The sequence below is a fragment of the Leptidea sinapis genome, chromosome 2, assembly GCF_905404315.1.
Source record: "Leptidea sinapis chromosome 2, ilLepSina1.1, whole genome shotgun sequence".
Classification (NCBI taxonomy): domain Eukaryota; kingdom Metazoa; phylum Arthropoda; class Insecta; order Lepidoptera; family Pieridae; genus Leptidea; species Leptidea sinapis.
This window is the reverse complement of record NC_066266.1, coordinates 90,180-117,723: the sequence shown is the minus strand read 5'-3', so window position 1 is coordinate 117,723 and position 27,544 is coordinate 90,180. Positions and strand designations below refer to the sequence as shown.

Here is a 27,544-nt window from a genome sequence, read left to right as displayed (position 1 = left end):
AAACGTACCGTCACTAGCTGTTTAATGTCCCTATCTAAAATTCCGAGGCATTCTGATATACCAAGGTATCTGTAGGTTTCAGTCCATAGACCATTATCAACTTTGTACAGTTCAAGTACTCGTCTCAACCACGTATGAGGCACCGAATCATAGGCCTTCTTACAATCAATCCAAGCGGCAGAGAGGTTCTTCTTATTTCGACGAACCTGTTGGTTAACAGCCATGTCAATGACGAGGAGCTCCTTTGTACCACGGGACCCAACCTTACATCCATTTTGAGCAGGGTCTAAAATTTTATTTTCACATAAATGTTTATTTATTTTGATGTCAATGTGGATGAAAGGAGCTTATAGATTGTGGATAAGTATGTTATTGGTCTAAAGTTTCTAGGTTCCATGGTACTACCCGATTTATGGAGCAGAAAGGTGATACCTGTAGTCATAAAAGAAGGGAGGCATTCCCACTGAATGGCTTCCTGATATAGTTTAGCTAAGCACCTGTGTGAAGACCGCAACCATTTCAACCAAAAATTTTGTAACCCATCTGGCCCTGAGCTTTTCCAGTAGTGGGTTAAACTAATTGCGTTTGTGACATCAAGTGGGCTAATAACAATAGGCGCCATAGTTTGCAACTGTTCACACGAGCGCTCAGCGGTATTCGTCCATTCATTGTCAGTGTGAGTGATGGGCACCGACCAAATATTTTTCCAAAAAGAGTACATCTCATCCATATTTGGCAGGTGAACATCAGTACCACAGGGTGCGTTGTCCTCCCAACTTCTATATACCTTTCTTTGGTCACTTTGGAAGGTCCGATTCTGATAATATCTATCTGCACGTTTTTTATAGCGGCGGATCCGGTTCACCCACGCAGAAACCTTCTGCTTTAGATAGTCAATTCGTTCCGTGACACAGGTACTATAATCTTTAGGTTTTATATTTGTTCCAGCAAAGGCCTGTGTCACAAAACGCATGACTCTTGGGCGGGTATTACCCGATCTAAAACAGATTAGTTTGCCTATCTTGGTTCTAGCAACATTGATAAGTTGTTCGATCCTTTCTTGCCAATGAGGTGTTTCACCAGCTACCCGTGACCCCCTATTAGAATCCGGAAATCTGACATGAGCGACCCGGCATGCTGCAATGTCTGCACAGTAAAGGATCGAATGTGTATCAGCAAGGTCTTGGCTAGATTGTATATAGGTATCAAGTATACTATCCAGAGCCACAACTAACGATATGTTACGATTATGCGTAGGAAAACGGGGAAGTCGTGGTTTCAGAAGCTGGTATTTTTCTGAACTCGTGAATCGAATCTTCCAAAGCCCTCCTCAATTGCTCATTATCATAGGTACTTATAATTATAGTCTCGACGTCCACCACGACAGAACTACAATCTGTAGGTGACATTAGATTAGTTTGTGAGTTCGCTTGATCGTTAGATGGTTGAGATTGATTAGTGGTAGGTTAGCATCATCCAACACGTTGTTGCGTTTAATAAACCGCACTTGATCAGACAGTCGTTATGTCGTAACGGTCATTCCTGGTTCAAGGATCTGAAACAGAGAAAGCATTCGGGAACGATACGCAGTGAGGTTTGTTTCCCTTTCTGTTGCCCCATAGTGCGCTCGCATGACCATGACATTTTCGTTGATAATATTCGTCCATCTCATGCGGCGCACTGCACCACCGACGGCGGGAGCCGGATGCAGGACAGGGCGTCCCACTGACCCCAGGCGCGGCAGCGGTGGCCTCCCTCGGCGCGGCGCAGGTGCTCGGCGTGGCGCTGGAGGCATCAGCTCGTCATCACTACTCGACGCATCGTTCTCCGGGGGGGTGGCGTACACCTCCTCAGACGACGCGGAGTCATTTGGTGAAACGAGCTGCGGCGGTGGCGTGCGTGCTTTGTATTTCTCCTTGTTAACATTAACTATATCACTGCTTCACTGGTCACATATTTTCTTCCTTTTTGTCTATATTTAAATTTATGCATTTTTATGTATTTTTTCAATTTTGGTATACTTTCATGGGTGTTCCTTATTATAATATAGTACTTTTTGATATAATTTTGATATAATTCCAATAAAAATAGGTAAAACAGGGGTGGGACAGTCGCCTTAAAGTGACGTGCTAGTGCCATCTGTTAGTTGGCCCCAAAATTAAAGCTTTGTCAGCTGTCACTCGCTATCAAACCTGCCCACTGGTCATAAAATGGCGGCTACTTCTAGCGTTGGCGCATGTATGTAGCTCTCGTGTTCCATTTTGCATATTTTTGGTATTGAAATCGAAGTGTAAGTAATTAAAACTCTCCTAATTCTGTGAATTTCTACTTTTTGTGATAGAGACACTTTTGTTTGTGGAATTTATGAACTTTGGTGAAATGCCGAGACGTTGTGCTTTCGGTTGTGCGCTCCGTGGTAAGTAAATTATTCTATTAAATCTTAACAGTATAGTTTATTGACTAATCTAGTGATAAATAAAGTATCATAAAAGGTTGGCTCTACTCTCAGGTTCTACTACCGGTCCGTGAATTGAATTGGCAATCATGGTTAAAACTATTATGAACATTCCGGTTTTCTTTATCTTGCCCCAAAGATTAAACTCCAATCCCTCAAATCACCTTGTGTCAGACTTCAGACTCCCCCTGACTTATATAATAATAATAATAATTTTTATTTCTCACCAACAACCAAAATTACAATATAGCGAAAACTTAAAAATACAGGGGATACATAAGTTTTGGTTGTGGATCGCTGGTGCCTGTGGTAGGTAATAAATTCCACTTTTACACAGTGACTATAAAGCTTGAAATTCCAAAGGATAGAGGTAAATGTGTGTGTGTGTGTGTGAGAGAGAGGGTGTATGTGCAAACATGCGTACGATAGGGTGTTCTCGGTTTATAGGTGTGCTAACTACCCAAGACCTCCAGAAGTCTCTCTGTGTGACAGTAATCTTGCAAAAGGAGCCATTCGTGTGCAGTTGACTGACATTTGTACATGTTTAGACCATACAAACATAATACCTTATGTAGCTTATTATAAAGGTACGGTCCCAGAAACAGAAAGAATCTGCGGCTGAATGATGTCCTTACCTTTGTAGATACTGCCACAAGATGATTGCGGCGAGTAGACTCTGGCCTAAACTCTGTTAAAGGGTGCTGTTTGATAACAATCGCCAATATGAAGAGTTGCCTGACTGTCAGAACTTGGCAGTATTCATAAAGTTCTGTTGTGGGATACAGGCGAGGCTTAAAACAACATACCTTCAAGACAGCCCTCTGTGCACGCTCCACCAAGAGAAGGTGAGATTTTGCAGCACCACCCCATGTCGTAATGCAATAATTCAAAATAGTTTGGCATATCGCTAGATATACCATTTTCATAATGTTAGGATCGGCAGAGTGACGTAATCGCCGGAAAATATAAATAAGCTTACGTACTCGGCCTGACAAGTATTCTACATGGGGCTTGAAAGTCAAGTTTTGGTCAAGAACTACCCCCAGATATTTGATAGATGTTACTTTTTCAATGCACCGAATACCAGCTGAAATTTGACCGTCATTTGGTAAGACAGTGATTTGTAAGGAGTCTTCGTCTTTATGGTTGCGCATAGAGAAATGGATCATTTTAGTTTTAGCTACGTTTAAGGTCAGCCGGTTTTCTTTAAGCCATTTATTTGTTGCGTTAAATCCATCTCGAGCAACACTATACGTCCCGGACAGCGTTCCGGAAGAAAATACCAATGCTGTATCATCTGGGTAAGAAAATATTTTTCCATTATATAATGTAAGATTGCATAGGTCGTTTACGTATACTAAGAACAAGCTTGGGCCAAGAATGCTCCCCTAAGGAACGCCATATTCAATGGTAGTTTCTAAACTTGTATAAGGGCCAATCTTAACACATTGGGATCGACCGGTTAGATAGCTTTGAAACAGGGATAATTGGTTTCCTCTTATACCTAACGAGTCCAGTTTGGATAGCAATATCGAGATCGAAACCGTGTCGAACGCTTTCGCAAGGTCCAGAAAAAGTGCTACACATTTCTGTTTATCGTCAAGTTTTCTGACTATGTGTTCCACTAAATTAGCAATGGAGCAATTCTTTCTAAGCCATATTGGTTTGCAGACAGGAGATTATGTGACTCTAAGTACTTAGTGAGTCTAATATTAATAATTTTTTCCAGTACCTTAGACATCGCGAGCAATACAGATATTAGTCTGTAATTTATAATTACACTTCGATCACCTGATTTGAAGATAGGGTGGATAATAGCCCTTTTGAAGGCGGAAGGAAATATTCCCGTTTTCAGGCTCATATTACATATATATGTAAGAGGCGGGATTATGATTCTCTTATGCTTCTTCAAGAACCCAGTAGAGATTCCGTCCCAGCCCATAGCACTATTGTTTTTTAATAATGTGACTACGCGCTCGACTTCGGATTCGTCGGTGCTGAACAGGACAAAAGAGTTGGGGCATAAAATGGACGTGTGGGATCTCGCAGCAAAAGCACTATTGTGTATTTTATCTACCAGCTGCCTACCAATATTTGCATAGTAAGAGTTTATCTCATCAACGCTAAGCTGTCTGTTCTCATTTAGGCACAATAGGTTTTCAGCCGGGGACTTCGTTTTATCGGAGTTGGTAATTGTTTGTATGGTCTTCCATACTTGCTTGGAATTGTTGCCGGCTTTTTGAAATTCAAGTTTTTCAAATGCAATTGTTACAATTATGCAATTCTGGTTTTTCGTAATAGGTTAATGCAAAAGTTACGATATCGCTTATAAGTAACTCTCAGTGTTTCGTTTGCTGGTTCTTTCCTCACGCGTTTGTAAAGTTTGTTTCTATGACGCATACACCTCAGTAAACCTGGAGTAATCCAGGGTTTGATAGGTCTTTGTCTTCGAGACAATTTGATAGTTTTACTGTTAGCAGAGATAGCGTGGAGAATAGGGTCATATAAGTGTTTTAGCGCGATATTAGGATCATCAGAGGTATATACAGACTCAAAGTTTATGGCGATTAGATCCACAGTCAGCTTATCTTCGTCAAACTTTATTATTGAGGTTCGATAATGTGATATTTTCTTTTTCAAAGATATCGCAGCTACAATAGCAAAATGATCAGTGACGGTCGACTCGACAACTAGTATTTTAATAGGTAGATGACTCTTCAAGTTGAGATGATCGAGGCAAGTTCGATCATGAGTTGGAAAATTATGACGAAGAAAAAGACCATGGTGGGCCAGTACTTCCATATAGTCAATCGAGTGGACATTTGACTGCTCATTTGAAATATGAATATTAATGTCACCCGCAAGAATTATACTACTGTATGCCTTCAGCTGCTGTAATAGGGAGTCCAGTGATTGTATAAATCTGGAGGGGTCTCTGAATGCGAATGGTCTATAGACGGCAACTATAGCTATGTCAGTACCCAACGTAACCAATAGAGAGCTGGAGTCATGTATAACTGGTTCCGTGACAGTTACTTGAGTCAGTGTTGATTTGGTATACACAATCACGCCGTCGTTCTGATTATGTGTAATTTGGGTTACGTTATAGTTATACCCATCCATTAAAGGAATAGTGGGGTTTTGAGATAATCGACATTCAGTTAAGACAATAATATCAGGATAGCTGTGAATCCTCTCAATTAAGGTTAAAAGACCCGGAAAATTTGCATTAATACTACGAATGTTTTGAGATAGTAAAGTGATACATGAACCCGATATTGGTAATAACTCAGAACATGCTTCGGCATTGCATTGAATAGCATCACAGAAAGTGATGTAAGTAAGATCGGATAAAAAGTCACAAGCTGCCGCGAATTTTAATTGGTATAGTTCCCGAGGTGAAAACACAAGGTGTCCATATAATACTCGCCAAAATGGTATTTAGTCGCAGGTGGAGGAACAAAACAGAAATGTTGTCGTTAGGTTCAATCGTAGATAATGTAACCTTTCTTGAGTACAGTAAGGGCTCACAGAAACAATGTATCAGAACGTAGAATTCGTGTAAGTACTTAATCTTTTTGTAACAGTTTGAAATTGTCGATAGTTTGTATATGATTAAGCGTATATTATATGGTTGGGGGTAAACAGTGCTATTGGAATGAAGTGTAGTGACGCTGTGAGTGAGACTAGTGAAGGTTCGGGAAAACATGTATTAAGTATAAAAGTGGTTAGTATGAGCTGTTTGTGTGGAATGTAAGTGTGCATTTGAGTGAGTAAGTTGTCAAGACTGTGAATGGGAATAAATGTATTGCTATCCAGAAGATTGTTTGCATAAACTTTCATTGGGTAACTTTTTAAAACTTTAGTGAAGATTATATAACAAAGAAAAATATGTTTTATAAAATCAATTGTCATTAACATGCAACGAAATTGTAGGTTTGTTGTTTTAAGATGTAAATAATACAAATGTACAAACTACAGAAATAATTGCTAATTCTAGTCACTTTTGCAGTTTCAGTTGATGTACTTGGCCTTCATTTCTAATCATAATAAATGGAGATTGGTCGTCCTTTCTGACATACACTTTACCATAGGCTATCCAGCAATATTTGTAAAGTCCAGATCGGGTTAGGTCTCCGGCGAGGAAGTGTAGACGGGACCCCCTAGGGGTTAAATGTTCAGAGAGGAAAATGGGAGTATCCTCATTGGTTTTAATACCCAGTTGTTTGCAGGATAGTTTGGACTTATGCTTTATGTTGTATGCCTTACCCAATTTCAGGACTTCCGCCTTCAACATGGTCGAACTGGTTTCCACTATTATAGGTGCGTTACGTTGTTCGTTGCTCTTAGTATGTGATCTATATATATCCTTTATATCAGATTGGAAATGTTGCAGTCCAAGTTGCGGGTGAGACACACTATCATTTCGATGAGGTCATCCTTAAGTTCATTGCTTCGCCTGGGCACATTCTGTATGATGAAATTCGATTTGCGGTTTCCTATCTGGATTTCCTCAATTTTTGCCTCAAGCATAGAAATACATTTTTTGTCTTCTTTGGCTTCCCTCTCTTATAGATTAATTTTCTTATGGAGCTCTTCGTTCTGCCCAGTCAAAAATGCAATAGAGTTTTCTATGCTGACGTTGGACTGTTTCATTTCTTTAAGGGTTATATTTATCTGCTGAACCTCTCTACCGTGCTGTTTTGTAAAGGTATTCAGCATTTGTCGCATTTCTCGCTTCAATTCATCCAGCTGATTACTAATAGAGTCATCCATTTTATCCCTAGTTCTCTTGCGATTCAAGTCATAATTAGGTGGTGTCTTGTTGACTTTCCCCATCAAGTTAATATCCGTATCTGATAGTGATTTATCCATATTAGGTGTTGAAAATTGAAGATGTTCTTCAAAAGTTAAAGTTGATGGTGGAGATCGTTCACATCTAGGCATTTTATAATTTACTTTTATAGCACCTGGTATATGGTTTAACACACTTAATAATAATTGACAGCTGTGCTGGCTTCTGACACCGTTTTTATTAAGAGAAAGTCAATATATGAGTCCAAAATCTAATACTAGCCCAATGGTCATAGCACTAGGTTATCACAATTTGTCTGATGGCTTTAATAGTCACTCAATTTATTTATTAATGTTATTTATTATTTTCAGAGATTCCAATGCATAATTTCCCAGATGCTGTCAAATTTGCTGAGCAGTTTAAAACTTGGGTCAGTCTTGTTGGTGGAAACCCTGAAACATCTGATTTTGAATATTATAAGAATATTTGTGATATACACACTTTTCTGACAGACACAGAAACGGCTAAGCACATTGGCAGTTCCGATGCTTCATCTGCCTGGTAAGTCCCCTAATTTAACACATATTGAGTTAATATTCGATTCTATTCCTTATTCTGTCAGATTTAGTCACACCACTAAGAATCTTTGTTGAATTGATGGTTTTTTTGAAGGTATATTGTATCATTCTGGAAACACCTGATTTTCTTACACAGTTGTGATTACAAAATTCAATGGTTGCATTTCTCGCTGAAACTGGTTCATTATCAGTGTAAATCATTAAATTGATAAAACATAATCTTTACATATTCACATTAATTTTCAGGACAAGTTCAGAGTCAAGTAATCTTTATATCACACAACATTTACTGCCTACAATAATACAGAAGGACTGTTCAGGTAAATAATTTTTAAAACTTATTTACTTAGTTACTTTATTTACTTAGATTTTTGTAATGGCCCATCATTTATTTAATAGTATGTGAGTCAGCAAAATTAGGGAGTAGCACACCTGATGATGGCGGGCTTTGATGTAATACTACAACACACATAAGAAATTAAACATAATAAGAAATTAGAAAGGTCTATATTTAACAAACATTTACCATAAATGTGACAGTAATTTTATAACAGCAGATTAATGCATGACATGACATAAGACTATTTAGCCAAATGTCTTTTTTGATGAAGGCTGCATTGGTACCTGATAGGATTGAGAACAGCTAATGTCCGTGTGGGAATTAAATTTTGAATATATTTTTATTCATTACTAGCTGACCCGACAGACGCCGTGTTGTACATATTAAATTCTTCTTCTTATCAAAACCTTTACTGGACTTCCACAAAAAATTCAAGACCAAAATTAGCCAAATCGATCCAGCCATTCTCGAGTTTTAGCAAGACTAACGAACAGCAATTCATTTATATATATACTTTAAGACTGAATCTACTATACAATTTGTAAGTGAAACATTCTTTCACAGATCTAATGGCTCCACAGCGCACAAAGATTAAGCATCTTCAAGCAGAAATATCATGCTTGCGAAAAAAAGGACAATCTTTCAAAGCAAGGTTAAAAGGTGCTGAAGATTTGTCCAGCAGCAATGTATTTCAACATTTTGCTATGAAATTTAAGAAACCAGCTCAATTATTTTTAAGTATGCAGTTGCAAGCATCAAAAAACCCAAATATGATAGAAATAACAATGATTATATAAAAGCAAAAGAATACAATAATAAAAAATGGTTATGTTATCCAAATCAAGAATTAGAAAATTGCTTCCATGGCATTCAAAATATAATAACTGGGTTCTTAAAAACAGATATACCCAAAAAAAATAGAAAAAAGCATATTATATTAATAGCAGATGTGATGGTAGATTATCCTTTTAACTACACCACACATAAAGAAAGGTTAAAACAATATTTTAATAACACAACTAAAAATGTTATTTTGTATAGTTGGTGCAGATCGATCGAATTTTGTCCGGAAAATTAACATATGTGGGTGAACACAAAACAAAAACAGCTGCCCAACAATATTATGATAAACATAAACATTATAAAAATAACAAATGATATGCAAACATTGCTTTTTATTTCTCCCACCCAATTACCTCAATTACTCATACCAACACTACTAAATCCTATTCTTTATGTTCTATGTTGTGGCAAAATTAAATAACTAACTCTACGCGCAATTTCAATATGGTAAAAAATTGCAATACCTACATTTAAAAGTAGAGTTAGTTATTTAATTGCGTCACAACATTAAAAATTAATTACGAGCTTATATATAGTTATTTTCGGGGTCAATCTTCAGATGGCGCTAGTCTTCAAATCTTTTTTCGTACTTGCTCATAGTAACATCATAATCGTTATTCTATTATTGATTAATTAAATTATATTGAGAAAAGTTACGATATACTATTGTAAACAAGTTGATTAGTGTTAAAAGTATTCGTGAAATTGTTATGCTAATAAAAAAGTCTAGATTTGTGTTCTAAAAGTGATCTCAAAGTCTTATCATCGCCACTCTCATAAAAAAGAACAAAAGGCTGGCAGTAAGTGATATGAAAAATTTTTACAAACCTTGAGTGTAAATCCAAATATAACACATATCAATAACTTTCCAACAAGTAAACACACAAATACTAATTATCTCACATTCAGAACAACTAATTAGTTTCTTGTGTATAACAGCTGATATTATTATAAAATAAAATTGAGGGTAACTCTCACTTTAGTAACATTGCATAGTGACGTGTTACGGCTATAGCTGATCACGTTATAAACTGGGTACGAGTAATATACACTTGAAATCACCGAGTGATCCGTAGTTTGAAACCCAAAGTCCAATATATATTTTCACTTTTTTTTATTTGCTTTTGCTTAACGAGCGCAAAAATGGTTAACTGTGGAAGATGCGACGAGTATGTTTCGGATGGACCTAAGTGCAGCGCTTGTCAGAAAACTTTTCATTTCCAATGCTCAGGAATAACCGAAACGGGATATAGGAAGTTGGGGGAAAGAAAACAGACTTGGCGCTGCCCTGATTGCAAATCCAATATGTGTTCGTCTCCTAGTTCTCCAAGTCTAGAGAAGATAATAGAACGTCTCGATGGCTTAGCGCTTCAACTAGTTCCACTCACTACCCTTCTGTCCGAGGTTCAGAGCATCAAAGGGGACATATCTGATATTAAAAAAACTGTCCATGATAACACTGAGAAAGTAAATAGGCTTGAGTGCAGGATCATGACCGTTGAGAAATCTATCTCCGACATGAAGAAATCTCATTCAGAGATCAAAGACCTCAAGGAGAAGCTTCTCCAATTGGAAACAGATCTCAATTCCAAAGAGCAATGGCTAAGAACCAATAATGTGGAAATTAAAGGAGTCCCACAAAAGCCGAACGAAAATCTTTATGATTTATTAGGAAAAATTGGCACTAAAATATTGTATCCAGTGTCCAAAGAAAAAGTTAACTTTATAACCAGAGTACCAGTACGCAAGGGAAACAACACCAAAAACAAACCAATTATTATTTCTTTCATAAACCGATATGCTAAAGAAGACTTCGTTGCAGCCGGGCGTGCCTATAAGGGTCTTAATATATCGGACGTAGGATTCGAAGGAAAGGAGCACATCTTTACTAACGACCATCTTACAGCTCGGAATAAACAGCTCCTTTCACAGGCCAAGGCACTAGCAAAGGAAAAAAACTACAAATATATTTGGGTACAGCATGGCAAAATACTGGTGCGTTTCACCGACAGTTCTCCCCCTTTACATATAAGATCAGAGAAAGACTTATCAAAAATCAATTAGTATATTTAATTCTGTGTATAGTAACCAATAACCAACATTGTAACTCTTTTCTTCATGACTATTCGCATTCCTATCGAAGTTTTATTCAATCACTAACGATAGACACTTTATTTGTTAATCACTTCGTAATAATACAAACAATTCTTAATTTAATTTCTGGGTGCTTCTTTGTGTATGTGATGTTTATCCGTAAATATTATTTAAATCCGAATTACCTTTTATATCTATTATATTCACTAAGTGAGTTTTCGTGTGTCGTAAACGCTCGGTCAGATTATAAATCAGATAGTGAACTTATGTTACACTTAACGATGACTTTTTATTTTGTTAACAACTTACCATTCAAGACTAACGATCGTGCTATTTACCTAGTTGTCAATGACCAGTTTTGTTATTATTATAGTAAATTATTTGTATTTCCTTTTATTGCATTAGTCTGTTATATTAACACCTTATTTGAGTTTGTGTCATACAGCTATTATAATTTACTATTAAAATGGGTAACTTAAAAATATATTACCAAAATGTTCGAGGACTGCGGACAAAGACGGATGTTTTTATCGCAACGTCTGTATGAGCGATTATGATATTATCGTCTTAACTGAATCTTGGCTCAACGATATGTTTTGTGACAGTGAACTTTTTAATGAAACGTATAATGTGTGGCGAAACGACCGTAACTACGATCTCACTCGTCAAACAAAGGGTGGAGGTGTACTCATTGCTGTTAAGAACACAATACATGCCCGGGGCAACCCGAGCTGGAGTTCATCAGCTGAAGATCTGTGGGTTACGTTATTTATACCTCGTACTCGAACAACCACAGCCACCCACATTATGTTCAGTCTACCTCTGTAATCAGGCGGAAGGTAATTCCTTTAATGTTCAGTTAACAAACTTTCAAAACCAGCTACTCACACTTATTAACACCTACAAAGATGACAAATTTCTAGTACTGGGTGACTTCAATCTAAGTGAAATTCAGTGGGTTTCTTCATCTTCTGAGGATGGACTTATTCCGCATAATCTAACCAAACAGATTTACTTCGATTTTGCTGATAATATTAATATGTGTAGTTTGAAACAATATAATCACGTAACAAACAATATCGGCCGTATACTTGATCTCGTACTCTCAAATGACTCTGTATCAGTATTCCAGTGTACTACTCCGCTTGTACCTGAGGACTCGCCTCACAAAGCTATATGTGTAATGCCTTCCCTGGATTTTAGGCCCTTATCACCTCAAAAAACCGAATTTTTCTGTTTCAAGCGTGCCAACTACGACAAAATTCGTAAAATATTGTCAGAGGTCGACTGGGAGGAAATTGTCTGTTCAGGCGACATTAATGAAGCACTTGACTCTTTTTACAAAATAATACATAAATTGCGAGATGAGTTTGTCCCTAAATGTAAGTCGCGCAATGTTAAATATCCCCCGTGGTATACTTCATCTCTAATCAGAATGATTAAAGAAAAATTCAAATTCTTTAGAAAGTTCAAAGTCTATGGAAACAAATCAGACGAAGCCTCTTTTAGAGTTCTCAGAGAACGTGTTGATGCAACTGAAAGGGAATGTTATGATAATTATATGAACAACATTGAGCAATCCATATGTACTAATCCCAAAAAAATATTTTCATACGTCCTAGATAGGCGTAAGCGTGGTACCATTCCATCCATAATGACATTTGAAGACAAAAGTTGTACTAAAGGAGATGATATTAGGGAGCTGTTCTCAGACTATTTTTATACTACTTTTTTATCCAGCTTATCGCCTAGCTCTCAAATGCCTCCACCATCATCAAATCCGGCCTTTGAATTGGGGAACCTAGAAGTCAGTTGCAAACAAGTATATGAACTCCTTAAGTCATTGGATCTGAAAAAATCTTCAGGACCTGACCATTTACCAGCTGAATTTATCGTGGCATGTGCCTTCGAGCTGTCGTTACCAATATCATTATTGTTTAAGCGATCCTTCAACGAAGGTCTGGTTCCCCTCAAATGGAAAACTGCTTATATCTCTCCAATACATAAAAAAGGTTCCAGGGAAAATGTAGAAAATTACAGGCCAATATCCAAACTTAGCTTATTTGCAAAAGTTCTTGAGAGACTTGTGTTCGCGCAAGTTTACAAAACATTTAGTTCGGCTTTTGATCAATGTCAACATGGATTTTTAAAAGCACGCTCTACCGTCACAAACTTAGCAGTGCTAAATGACTACATATCTGAACAAATGGTGCAGGGTAATCAAGTTGATGTTATATACATGGACTATACGAAAGCATTCGACCGAATTGACCATTGTATTCTTCTCAAAAAGCTTACAGCACTTGGTATCCGTGACGATTTATACAATTGGTTTAAATCTTATCTCTCTGATAGAAAACAGGCTATTGTTCTCAATGGCTACTGCTCTTCTTGGAAAAATATACCTTCTGGGGTAAATATTCCCTCAAGGATCATTACTAGGGCCTCTGCTTTTTATAATTTTCATAAATGACATCGGACGAATCATTAAAAATTCGAATTACCTTTGTTTGCAGATGATATGAAAATTTTTGGTACAGCAAATAATAAGAAAGATGCATTACGCATTCAAGAAGATTTGTATAGACTGGATCACTATTGTACCATGTACAAATTAGACCTAAATGTATCCAAATGTTTCTACATGCATTACACTACTAAGCCTACCCCTTTCCCTCATACGTATATTTTAAAACAGGAACCTCTATCTGTGGTAAACGAAACAAGAGATCTAGGTGTTTTCCATGATAGCAAAATAACTTTCGTACCACATATTGATCAGGCTATCATTAAAGCGTCTAAAGCACTAGGTTTCATAATACGTACAGCCAAACCTTCCAAAAGTATGAAAACATTAAAAATTCTCTACTGTTCTTTCGTTCGCAGCCATCTTGAATATGGTTCACAAATTTGGAACCCGATGTATGCTGAACACGAATTAATCGAATTGAAAGGGTTCAGCGGAAGTTTACACGATATCTAGGCTTTAAGTTTAAAATACCTAATGTAAGCTATGAAGAACGCTGCAAGCACTTCCACCTTCTACCACTTAAAGCTCGTAGAGATATTTCTGATATAATCACCTTAAAATAAATATATATATATACATATATATATTATATATTGATCGCGTTCTCGGTTCTCAGAATTTGCTTCCAGACCAACAGCAACAAACTACACAGTAAGCAGTGTATTTCCCTGACATCATTGAATAAGTTCTTCGTGATCTCTTTATGTACTTTTGATTTGCATAGTTTATTTTTGGCTTTTTATTTTGTTAATTACTTTTTCAATACAAACTATACACGAAACACACCCACAACATATAACACAACACAAAACACTCACGCTACCTTCCAAACACCAACTGTTTTATCACATTTAAATATTCACTTCACCTGTTATATCTCTCATAAATACTTAACCGAACTAGTAAATTTAAGTAAATTACATATTATATATTATACTACATCTGGACTATCTTGGCAAATGTTCAGTATGGATATTTTTCAAAATCTTATGATTGATAACCATGACAATGGCTAATTCGGAAATTCTTAGAGAACTCGATACGCCCGATGACTTTTGCCATATTGCACATAGTCCTGACTGTTGTAGAACTCTTGTTAACACTAAATTTGATATTAAAATTCTGACCTTTAATATCAGAAGTATCCAACGTAATTTCGATAGCTTTTTGGTGACCCTGTCTAGATTTAGTATGCTCTTTGACGTTATAGTATTGACCGAATGCTGGATACATGAGGACTCTACCATACCCCAAATAGAGGGATACAATTTTTTTAGAACTTATAAATACATAAATAGAGCAGGAGGCGTAGTTGCTTATGTAAATGAACGTTGGTCACCGCAAGTTGATGAGCCCGTTTTTGAAGATGCAAATTGCTTAAAAATTACTTTAAAAAATCAACTTGTCGTACTAGCCCTATATCGATCGCCGTCATTTATAAATACATCGCCTTTTCTAGATTCTCTAGCTACAGTAATCCAAGATATTAAAGATGCTCGTTGTGTAATTGTTGCTGGGGATATTAATATTAATATTTGCTCTAATGATGATAGTTAAATGGCTACTTGCGCGAAATATCTGTGTTTGTAAGCAGAGCTAAACCTTCAGCCTATCGTAAATAAACCTACACGAATTAATTCGTGCCTAGATCACATTCACGTAACTTCTAAGTACCACTCGGAGTCAGTTATTTACAAATCAGATATTACAGATCATGATATTGTAATTGCCGGAATAGTAACTAAAGATACCAAACAACATAAAACTTGCAGACTCACAAAGAATTATAATCTAGAGCGCATTGTAGAAGAATTAAGACAGGCTGACTGGACAGAAGTCTATAATAGCATTGATATAAACAAAGCAGTATCTGTTTTTGATACTATTCTAACAAACATTATAAGCAAACATTTAGAAGAGAAACGAATAAGTCAATCCAGAATTACTTTCAAGCCTTGGATGACGCCTGGTTAATTAGGTGTGCTAGGCACAAAGATCGCTTACATTTACACTTACGTAAGAATCCCAACAATAACACGGTCAAACTCATTTACACACGTTACCGAAATTTTTACTATGATCTTTTGCGAAAACTAAAACACAAACATGAGTCATTTGAATTGGAAAAAAACAAACACGACCCTAAAAAGCTCTGGAAGAGTATAAGAACAATTTCCCACACCAAGAAAATAAATCAAGTACCACTAGAACTCACCAATATTAAAGATACTGTAACGGAATCTCTAGATTATTCCAATGAATATTTTGCAGGCATAGGTAAAACTCTTGCAAACAAGATACTCACAGCATGCAATGAAACAGAAGTTTCACTCGCTAGTAAGATAATACTCGAAAATACTCCAACGCAATCATTTTTCTTAGGACCCACTGATGAACGAGAAATTGAATCCTTGATAAGTAACGCTAATCTTGACAGTGCTCCTGGACTGGATGGAATATCAAACCGCCTTTTGAATATTAGCAAAAAATATATTACTCCCCCCCTGACGAGCATATGTAATCTAAGTTTATCTCAAGGCATTTTTCCTACTGCCTGGAAAATGGCTGCAATTGTTCCTATTCATAAGTCGGGTAACAAATTGAATCCTACGAACTATAGACCGATTTCTTTATTAGGATCATTCTCAAAAATTTTGGAAAAACTAGTACACAAGCGATTGACAAGTTTTCTTGACGCACATAAAATAATATCTGACAGACAATTCGGGTTTCGCAATAAAAAATCAACGGAAAACGCTGTAGACTTAGTAACAAAAATTATTTCTTCCAAACTAGATAAGCAGCAAGCATGTATCGGTGTATTTTTAGACCTCGCGAAGGCTTTTGATACAGTCTGTATTCCTATACTTTTACGAAAACTTGAGCTCCTAGGTATTCGAGGTAATTGCCTGAACTGTTTCAAAAGCTATTTAATGTGCCGAACTCAGTGTGTTATAGTGGATCATAAGAAAAGCAATCCAAGTACAATAGATTTTGGCGTCCCCCAAGGAAGTATATTAGGCCCCACGTTATTCCTTTTGTATATAAATGTATCCAGCTGTATCAAAACTAAAGTATCCAGCTCTGACGTCATCTGTTATGCCGATGATACAGCTCTTTTATTTTACGGGAAAAACTGGGATACTGCACTACACACAGCGGAACAAGGAATGAGGAATATTGCAACTTGGCTACAAAATAATCTTCTCACTTTAAATCTCACTAAAACACAGTACATCTGTTTCCATAAAACGAAAACTTCATCCCCTTCCCACATTTTTGATATTAAAGTCCACACATGTCCTGTTGCTCTATCTGGCCCTTGCTCTTGCAATAGTATAAGTAGAACTACTCATATAAAATACTTAGGAGTCGTCATGGACGAAAACTTAAACTTTAAGCAACATCTTAATACAACAGCGAAAAGAGTCCGCAAGCTGATCTATATTTTTAAGAACTTACGCGCTTCAGCATCTTTAAATCTGCTAAAAACCATTTATTTTGCAATCGGTCAATCTGTATTATCTTATTGTATCACCGTATGGGGAGGGGCGGCTACTTCACACATGATACTCTTAGAAAGAGCACAGAGAGCTGTCCTTAAAGTGATTTTTAAAAAACCTATTAGATACCCAACACATAAACTATATAAAGACTTAGAACTTCTTTCTGTCCGAGGTATATTTATCTTGCGTGTTATGACAAGCATGCATAAGGAGGTCTTGAATTTGCCTAATTATAAAAACCTACTAGATAGCCGTTCGTACAAGATTCCAACACCAATAATAAATACAACATTTGCAAGTAGATTTAGCCCATTCTTACAAACATATATATACAACAAGGTAAATTTAAAATGTTCTATAAAAAATTGCTCGGTCCATCAGGTCAAATTTAAAATACAGAGATGGTTACACACACTCACTTATGCAGACATGGAAGCTATTCTTAAAGTGATAGCTTAGCATTCATATAATGTTAATACTTTGTAACTTGATTAAGCAGATACTAACACTCACTCACACCCACCCTCACACACACACACACACACACACACACACACACACATACACACACACCCAGAGACACACACGTGTACACACACACATATACAGAGTGCACTTTTAGACCTTTCGGTTCATATTGTTAACCTTAGGATGTAAATTGGTTGCCTACAGGACAGGCTACGCCTAGTGTAGGGACCAAATATAATGTAATATTATGTGATAAAGTGTCTGTATATAATAAATAAAAAAAAAAAAAAAAAAAAAAATAATCAAAATACTAAGAAGTATGATTGACTGTTCTATATTACTGACCAAAGTCTGTCTGGCAGCCCCTAGTAGAATGTTAAGACAACAGCATATCTTTGCTGTACCATTCTGTCGCACAAATTATAGAAGGAACACATTTATTTTAAGAGCTATGCAGTCATTCAATCATTTTTGTGACACGGATAATATTGATCTCTTTAACTCCAGTATTAATTCAATTAGAGCCCATTTGGTAAAACAATTTAGCAGTGATTAACAAATTAACATTAGGAATGAAATTACTCTTTTTTGATCATGCTCTCAACTGGCGATAGGAGTGCGAGAAGATTTTATTTAATAATTTTATGAAGTTTTATTTAATAATTTTTAATTATACTTGTGTTGTTTGTTTGTAATTAATATGTACATTTAATAATATTATACTTATTCCTATGTACATGTGGAAGCCTATTATTAGCTCCAACGAATTACCTATGTTTGTTAATTATTTTAATGTATGTAAAACCAGCTGTTGGCTTTCTTAAAAATATTAAATAAAATAAAAAATAAAATAGACAGCTCATAATGCGTAGAGAGGGGTCTCTTTTCCCTATATATTATTATACTTCCACTTTGAGGTAAAATATTATATTTTCTAATTTTGATGGAAAAATCGTGACAGTTCACTTCAATAGCCAAGGAGGTTATTATTATTATTATATTATTATCTTCTAATATATAAAATTCTCGTGTCATGGTGTTTAACATTGAACTCCTCCGAAACGGCTTGACTGATTCTCATGAAATTTTGAGTGCATATTGGGTAGGTCTGAGAATCAGACAACATCTATCCCCCTAAATGTTTTGGATGGTCGACAAGATTTTTTTTAATTGATTTGACATTTTTTTTTAAATTTGTTTGATTATGAGTCAGCATTAACATACAACTTCAAATTTTCACCCATCTACAATGAACAGTTACTCTTGTATCGCGATTTTAATATCGGCAATACAACGTTTGCTGGGTCAGCTAGTTATATGACGAGGAAATAACCTCTGTATTGTTTTTAAAAGGTGTGACGTCATTATTGTTGACATCACAATTGCTATCTTGCTGAAGATCACTCGTTTGTTCTTCTAAAGAAATCTACACGAGTAGGTATTTTATTACCTTCGTTTATTCAACGGGCAGCGTTACGACGTCCCAGAGAGGTCCGTACCGTACGACAGCCCAAGCACGACTGACTCGAGTGTCGACCGTGCGGCTGTATTTATAGGACCCGGCGCACGTGCCATTCTGAAAGGCGGTGCGCGCTCTGCACCAGCCGTAGGTTGTCGAAGGTTCTCGTAGAGTTCTCGAAGATTCTCATAAAGCTCCCGAAGATTCTCGTAGAGGATTGAATGTTCTCGTAGATTTCTCAAAGATGTTCTTAGAGAATTGAAAGGTTCTCGGATATTCTCGTAGAAGATTGGTAGTTTTTCGCAGAGTTCTCGGAGATTCTCGTAGAGGATTCGGAGGTTCTCGTAGAGTTGTTAGAGGTTCTCGCAGAGGTCTCGGAGATTCTCGTAGAGGATTCGGAGGTTCTCGTAGAGGATTCGGAGGTTCTAGTAGAGGATTCGGAGGTTCTTGTTGACCTGCAAGTATAGAAAGTTTTTATGAGTAGTGCATCTATTATCAACTTGAGTTGCTTTGTTGCAGTTACATAAACACAAATGCTATAATTATAACTGAGGGTTCTCAGTGGTTCTCGTAGAGTTCTTCGAGATTCTCATAGGTTCTCGTAGAGTTTTCGTTTAACTGCAAAAATATAAAGTTTCATAAGGCTTTTCGGAGGTTCTCGAAGAGTTCTCGGAGGGTCTCGTAGAGTTCTCGGAGGGTCTCGTAGAGTTCTCGGAGGGTCTCGTAGAGTTCTCGTTGAACTGCAAAAATATAAAATTTTATAAGGCTTTTCGGAGGTTCTCGAAGAGTTCTCGGAGGGTCTCGTAGAGTTCTCGGAGGGTGTCGTAGAGTTCTCGGAGAGTCTCGTAGAGTTCTCGTAGATTAATAAAATGTTTTCATCAGAATGTTTTGAATTATAGAATTAAACTGTTCTCATTGTTTATACATCAAGAATCCGTGATTAGCACAAGTGTGTAACGTGAGTAGGTCAGAGGTAATACGCTCCAGACACTCGTATGCATCTGTGGTGTGTACGTGTCTAATCATAATTCCACAAGGCTTCCCAACGGTATCTCCATGATTCTCTTATGGATACATCATAGGTCCGTGGTTATCCAAGTTTATGACTAGATTAGCTCAGAGGTACTACTCTCCAGATATTCATACGGATCTGTGGCGTCTACGTGTCTACTCACGATTCCACAAGGCGTCCCAACGGTATCTCTGATGGATACGTCAAGCATACGTGGTTATCACAAATGTATGACGTTGTTATCCTGAGCTACCACCGCCAGAGGTACCACGTTTCAGGCACTTTTCCCATAGGACTCCCTCGTGGATTTATAAAAGATATTCGTCTGGTTGTTTGAATTGTTGAATAGAGGTACTTCCAGCCCTTAAGCGTCGCTGTTTCATGCGAATACTGCGCAAGGTATTATGCAACATCACACGTCGTTCTGCACTACGCATTGCAGCGCACTCGTTCCAGTCTAATTAAGTAGGCTTGAATCCTTTATCTTCGCTTCGGTAGATAAAGCACATAAGTGCACTGAAATTTTCTGCATCGTCTCCATCATTTTCATCAAGAAATGACTTGGTATCCCTCCCATCTGATTTCCATACTATGGGTATGCTTGCAGTCCTTGTGACCCTGCTTCTAATGGCGTATTGTTATCTACCAACGGTCCCTTCTGCTGGATGTTGGTTGGTCGCAGTTGATCAGGTCGTATCCCACTTCTGATGACGAGGAAAGAACCTCTGTATTGTTTTTAAAAAGTGTGACGTCATTACTGTTGACATCATAATTGCTATCTTGCTGAAGATCACTCATTTGTTCTTCTAAAGAAAATTACACGAGCATTTATTTTATTACTTTCGTTTATTCAACGGGCAGCGTTACGACGTGTCGATCGTGCGGCTGTATTTATAGGACCCGGCGCACGTGCTACTCCACGTGTTTTTGCGCCGATATATAAATATCACTTCAAAGTGGTGCGTGTAATGGGTTTGTACCACTTTGTCTGTGTTGGTTTAGATGAAAATCTGATGACTCCTAAGAGAAGTTTGTCGTGGAAATGCCCTAGCTGTGTAATGCAGATTCCAAAAGGAATAAAAAATTATAATACTCCTATCCGCAATGTAACCACAACTAGAGGCAATAAAAGAGAAGCCGTTAATTCTCCTCATTATTAGTCGTGATAATCTTCTAACGCGTGAATATGTAAGTGGCATCGTTTAGGATAATGCATAAACAATTTAAGGACATGTAATCTAAATTGAAAAGAACTCTGAATTGAATACAAGGTATTGAATACAAATCGAAAATATAGTCAAAAATAAATGTTGGAAATTATTAAATCTATGGAGCAAATTAATGAACGATTTGAGGAAGTCCTTAAAGATAACATAAAAACATCGAAGGGGTTTGCAAACGCTGAATATTGAAAACATAAACCTAAAAATAACAGTTTCTGATCTTAATGTTAGATTAAACCATTTGGAGCAACATTCCAGAACTAAATAGAAATGAAAATCATGTTGTAAACTGCACAAGGATTGCCAAGCTACAATCGTCCGGGGTTAATTATTGTAGAATTATCTAGTTCCAGCCTACGTGATGAAATGTTAGCAGGCATTATAAAATACAATAAAGCGAATTCTAACAATAAATTAAATATTAGCCTTATTGTAATACCCGTGTAGTAATCTATGATATACGCTGCTGAACATCTATCCCCTGCTAATAAATCTCTACATGCTGCTACAAGATTAAAATCTAAGCAGATGCAATACAAGTTTACATGGGTCAGAAATGGGCGTATTTATGTATGCAGAAATGATGAGTCTGCTTATATTATATGGATAAAACTTACTAGCTTCTTAGACAATTATATTTAAGTTTTTCTATTGTTATTTTTGTAAAAAGGGATAGTTTGAGCTTGTACCCGCCTAATGTGACTGACGGAGTTACAAAAATGACCGAAGGCTTCCACATTTGTAACTTATTTACAAAACAATTTTCCTTTGCACTTAACTCTTACAAGCAAATTAATACCTCTGTAGTTGAATCACCCGCATATTTAAAACACCTTAGTGATAACAATATTTCTGTTACAGTTCCTACAATGACTAAAAAGGAAAATTATCACATTTTATCGTAACTTGTGCTTAAGCTCTAACTGTACCATTATGTCCTATTTTTAATAAATCACTGGTCTCTGGCTCTTTTCCGGAATGGAAATCAGATATGGTGGTACCTGCACATAAATCAGTTAGTAGTAATCTGATCTGTAACTACAGACCCATCTCAATTTTGTCTACATTGGCTAAGGTTTTTAAATGCGCTGTTTTTCCTTTGATTCAGAACCATATGAAGAATTATCTCTACTCCGATTTTCTTGTTCTAGATCATGTAGAGCTAAAACGAATAGCATGAATCTGGTATATTTTTCTTAGTAAGGCGTTTGATACTGTTCCACCTGATATTCTCTTATGTAAATTACAAGCATATGGATTTAGTGGATCTCTTTAATGGGTTTCAATCTAATGTATGTCAAATTACATCTGGCGTGCCTCAGAGCTCACATTTAGGGCCCATATTGTTGAATATTTTTATTAATGATAAATTCAATTGTTTTTTGACATCTTCTGTGTTCATATAATACTCTAATGATTTTAAATTCGCAAAGATCAGGAAAAATAATTTGTTATTAAGTAAAATTTACTCGAAATCGAGCTGTTACGTACAAATAGCATATAAATGAACATACTTTAGAGACTTTGGAAGTTATTAAGGATTTTGGTGTGACTTTGGATAAAAAAAATGACTTTTCTTCCCCATTTAGAAAACATGTAAAACGCACTTCTAAAATGCTCGGGTTTATTAATCGTAAGACAAAAAAATTTAAAAGATTAAAAATAAAACGCTCCTTTCTTTTAGTCTGGTTAGGAGTATCTTGGAGTATGGTTCAGTTGTCTGGCGTCCCCACTATGCTACGCATATACTAAGACTGGAACGTATTCAGAAACGATTTCAGTGGCATGTGAATTTTAGTGCCAGTAAAGACAAGAAGTAAAGTAAAGTACCGGAAGACGCAGTGTTGGTAGGCCCCCCACAAGATGGACAGACGATCTGGTCAAGCTCGCCGGAGTACTTTGGATGAGGGTAGCGCAGAACCAATTGTCGTGACGATCTATGAGGAAGGCCTTTATCCAGCAGTGGACGTCTTCCGGCTGATGATGATGATGAAAGCCAAGAAAATTTATTCTTACAAAGAAAGGCTGATCTTCTTCAATGTTAAGACTACCAGCAATAATTAGACATATGCCTACTACTCCACTTTGTCCTCCACTTCGTCGAACGATCCTAGGTCTAGATTCCCCAGTCCTACGGTTATGTAAAATTCTAAATTTTTATAGCGTATCTGATATTGATATATTTGCTGATTCCTTGGCCAAATTCGCAAGAACATTTGCACCAACATTGGTAATTTATTTATATAGTCAAGGTCCGCCAACACAAAATACACATGTCAATTCATAAAATTGTAACACAAAGTGTAAAAATCGTGTTTCTGCAATTACAGGTGAACACATCATGCACATAAACATACAAACAATTGAATTCATAATAATTATATAAAAGTAAATTTAAGTACTATAAAATACGTTAAAATGTCAAAACAATATAAAAAGATTCATTAATACCACTAAATAATAATAACAAGCAACAATACATTACACTACAATAATATTTAAATCTCGTTTATATTAGTTATCCTATCTGTTCTCAAAACCAAATGGTTTTTGTCAATAATAGAAATTATCAGATGTTCTACATACTCGCGGCCGCGCGCTAAACCTGTACGATATAACTCTAGTAGGGAAGATGTTCTACTTACTCGCGGCCGCGCGCTATACCTGCATGATACAACACTAGTAGCGAAGTTGTTCTACTTACTAGTGGTGCCATGTGCTTCATGCTACGTTCGCCCTTTCTCAACTTATCTCAATTGGTCTCAATCTCCCTCTCCCTCTTCTTGGATAAACAAGTCCCACATTTTCGTGACACTTTATTGGCACATATAGACACTGGATGGACTAGTATGGCCCTAAAACAGCGTAAAAACAACAAGGCGCCGGGTTATGATGGAATTATAGCTGAGCTTCTTAGAGCTGGTACCCTAAGGCAAAACGCCGCAAGCATGGCACATAAGTATAGTGGTGCTGTTCTTTAATGAGGGCGATTAAATGCTTTTGAAGAACTTTAGGCCTTCACTTCTGAGCCATGTATATAAGTTGTTTTCTAGGGCTATCACGAATCGTCTCGCGCGCAGACTTGAGAATTTCCAGCCTCCCGAACAAGCCGGATTCCGAAAAGGCTTTAGCACCACAGACTACAAAAGATTTCATCGAGTTCGGTCAAATAGTTTATAAGTTATTAGGGAACATACAAACATACATTCTCTTTTATATATTTAGATAGAAGATAAATCGATTACAACACTAATTACATTAATCAAGTACATTATATTATTGCTAAACGCTATAATGCGAGGACTCACACAGTCGGAGCAGCAACTGCACCAACACCTCAAGTCTATTAGTAAATAGATCACAATCAGGGCAGGATTAATCAAGGATCAAAATTAAGAGTACAACAAAATCATAACGGAGTGGTATCCACGAGAATGCAAAAGAAGCAAAGGGCGACAAATAAAACGACGGGAGGATGACCTTAAGAGAGTGGCTGGCCCAGAATGGATGAGAATGGCGAGAGAGAGAGAAAGATGGAAGTCTTCGGAGGAGGCCTATGTCGAAGGACAAGCTGTTAAAGAAATCGTAAGCAATTACTTAAGGATATATATTTAAATAAAATGTTATTATTAGTAACAGCAATCAAGGCTTATTTTATTTTATTTTTTATTTATCTATGTATCGTCGGAGATGTATGTATGATCGGAAAGCAGATCTCATCACATGCACCAAGAAATATTTCTGGGACACCACACCTTGAACAACACACCAACAAATGGTTTACGGATGGCTCCAGAACCGAAGCAGAGACTGGAGCTGGAGTGTTTGGATCTGAAGTCAAACACAATAAGTCTTAGGCAAAGAGGCCTCCACATTTCAAGCGGAGCTATATGAAATCGATACGTACCTACAATTGAACCTTGAACAGTCAAGCGGCACTAAAGGTATAAACTGGCCTACAACAATTTAATACTAGTTTTAATTCAAATCAGCGGCTGTTAGACCTTATTTTATGCAATAGAAATTGCAATGTTCTCACCAGCGACTGTCCTATTGTAAACGAAGTGGTACATCATAAAGCGTTACAAATGGAGTTAAACTTAATTCGCTCACTCTCTCTTATACCCGCGCCTATTCTTAAACATTGTTTTATTGACTCGAATTTTGCTGAAATTAATTACGAGTTGTGTAAGATTGATTGGTTTTTGCTATTTTCAAGACGATCATTGGAGGAGTTTATTTAAATTTTTTATGAAATTCTAAATCATTTGAGAGACACGCATGTTCCAAAGCACCCTCTACGCACATACTCGTATGAATAAGCCTCCCTGGTATACAAAACCCCACATAAGATTACTGTTAACGTTGAATTTAACCATTCATTTATGTAGCCGCAATTAAATATTACTTCCCATAGCCATAACTAGATCGCTCTAGTACTGGGGTACAATATATTTAAAACACGCTATTTGTATTTATTATTATATATCTGTCATCGGCTGTCAAATCGTAAACATAATTGTTGAGTAGCTCCTTCTTTTATCGAGTTTAAAAATATACTTAACGTTACAAATATAAACTGCGATATAAATTGTGGTTCTGGGAAAATAGATTACACTTCAATCCATTAACACTTAATAGTAACAGTGATATGAAGCAGATTTCATTTCTCAAGCACAGTGTTCTACAAAGCTGAAAAGTAACACTTGGAAAAGACAAGAATAGAATATCAACATCACAAAGATATCAGAATAATTATAGAAGGAAATACCGAAAGAAAATAGCCAAAAAACAAATTGGATCAACAAATTTACAACAAAGGACAACTTGGAATATTTATCTTCATAATATTATTTTAATTGCATTAGGAGTCAATGTCAATATTCAGTTAAAATAACATCTTAACAGGTGACATCTGTCAAATTGACACTGATCGACATTAAAATAAACATCATAAGGGACAGACTATAAAAATCAGACACTGCAGTTGAGTTACCAACTGACAAAAACATTTTGATAGAAGTCCAGCGACGTTCCGTAACTCTGTGTTACATTAAAAAATGACAACGAAAATGTCTGAAGAAATGTCACTGTTATTTAAAATGGTGAAACAGGAAATGGAAAAACAAACTTCTGTAATAACTGATGCTATAACAGAGCGAATTATGGAAAAAATAGACGGAATAATAAAACCAATAGCAGAAGAAAATAAAAACCTTAAATTAGAAATTGATACCTTAAATAAAAAAATAAATATGCTAGAAAATATTAACAGGAAGAATAATATAATAATTCATGGTCTCAAATGGTCGCAATCATGCAAACAATTCGGAAACTGGGTGTAAAAATTGAAGAATTCGAAATCAACAAAATACAAAGAATTGGACAACTAAAATAAGGAAAAATAAGACCAAAACTTATTTCCTTTACAAGCTATAATAAAAAAATTGAAATACTTAAAGACAAAAAGAAAATGCCTGGAAACACAGGTGTTTCCAGGCATTAATCTAGGCATTACAGAGGATTTCTCTAAAGAAATTTTACAAAAGCGCATAGAACTCCAACAAGAACTGAAACAAGAAAGAGAAATATAGCATTTATAAAAAACAATAAGATTATTATAAAACCCAAAGAATTAGAGAAAAGGAAACGAGACAGCTCGATATCACCACAGGCACTTTCGCAACAAGATGGTGAGAAAACTTTATTAGCACCAACGAAACTACACAAAACCGATCCATTTGCATATATGAGATCCAGATCCCACTCTTTAAGTGACAAAACAACAACCCAAAAAATGGCATAGGAAACAGCAGACACCGGCAACAGAAGAAAGATACAAATTAAAAACAAGCAACAAAATATTTACACAATACTCCCCAATCCGGCTGGTCACCATGGGGATAGAGACCATACCCCCCCAGTTTTGCTCACAAAAATCAGAAACGAAAAAAATAAAATGAATAAAGAAAGGAACACAAGTATATACATAGGAACTCTAAATACAAGAACACTAAAAACACAAGAAAATTATACGAACTAGAACATGCATTAAAGAACATTAAATGGAATATAATCGGCCTGAGCGAAATACGAAGATCTGACGAGCAAATCGAAGAATACAATAAATATATATTCTATTACAAAAATAAAACCCCAGGTCTTTATGGAATTGGGTTCTTGATAAAAAAAATACCTGAAAAACAACATCCAGGAATTCATTGGAATCTCAGACAGAATA

General features: G+C 36.4%; 1 long non-coding RNA gene across 1 annotated transcript; it reads left to right on the top strand.

Annotated features, from left to right (window-relative positions):
* Positions 1 to 7,666: 7,666 nt before the first annotated feature.
* On the top strand, positions 7,667 to 9,048 carry LOC126974670 (uncharacterized). Its single transcript, XR_007731559.1, has 3 exons — positions 7,667 to 7,811; positions 8,075 to 8,148; positions 8,733 to 9,048. It is a non-coding gene; the product is annotated as an uncharacterized LOC126974670 (long non-coding RNA).
* The last annotated feature ends 18,496 nt before the right edge of the window (positions 9,049 to 27,544 follow it).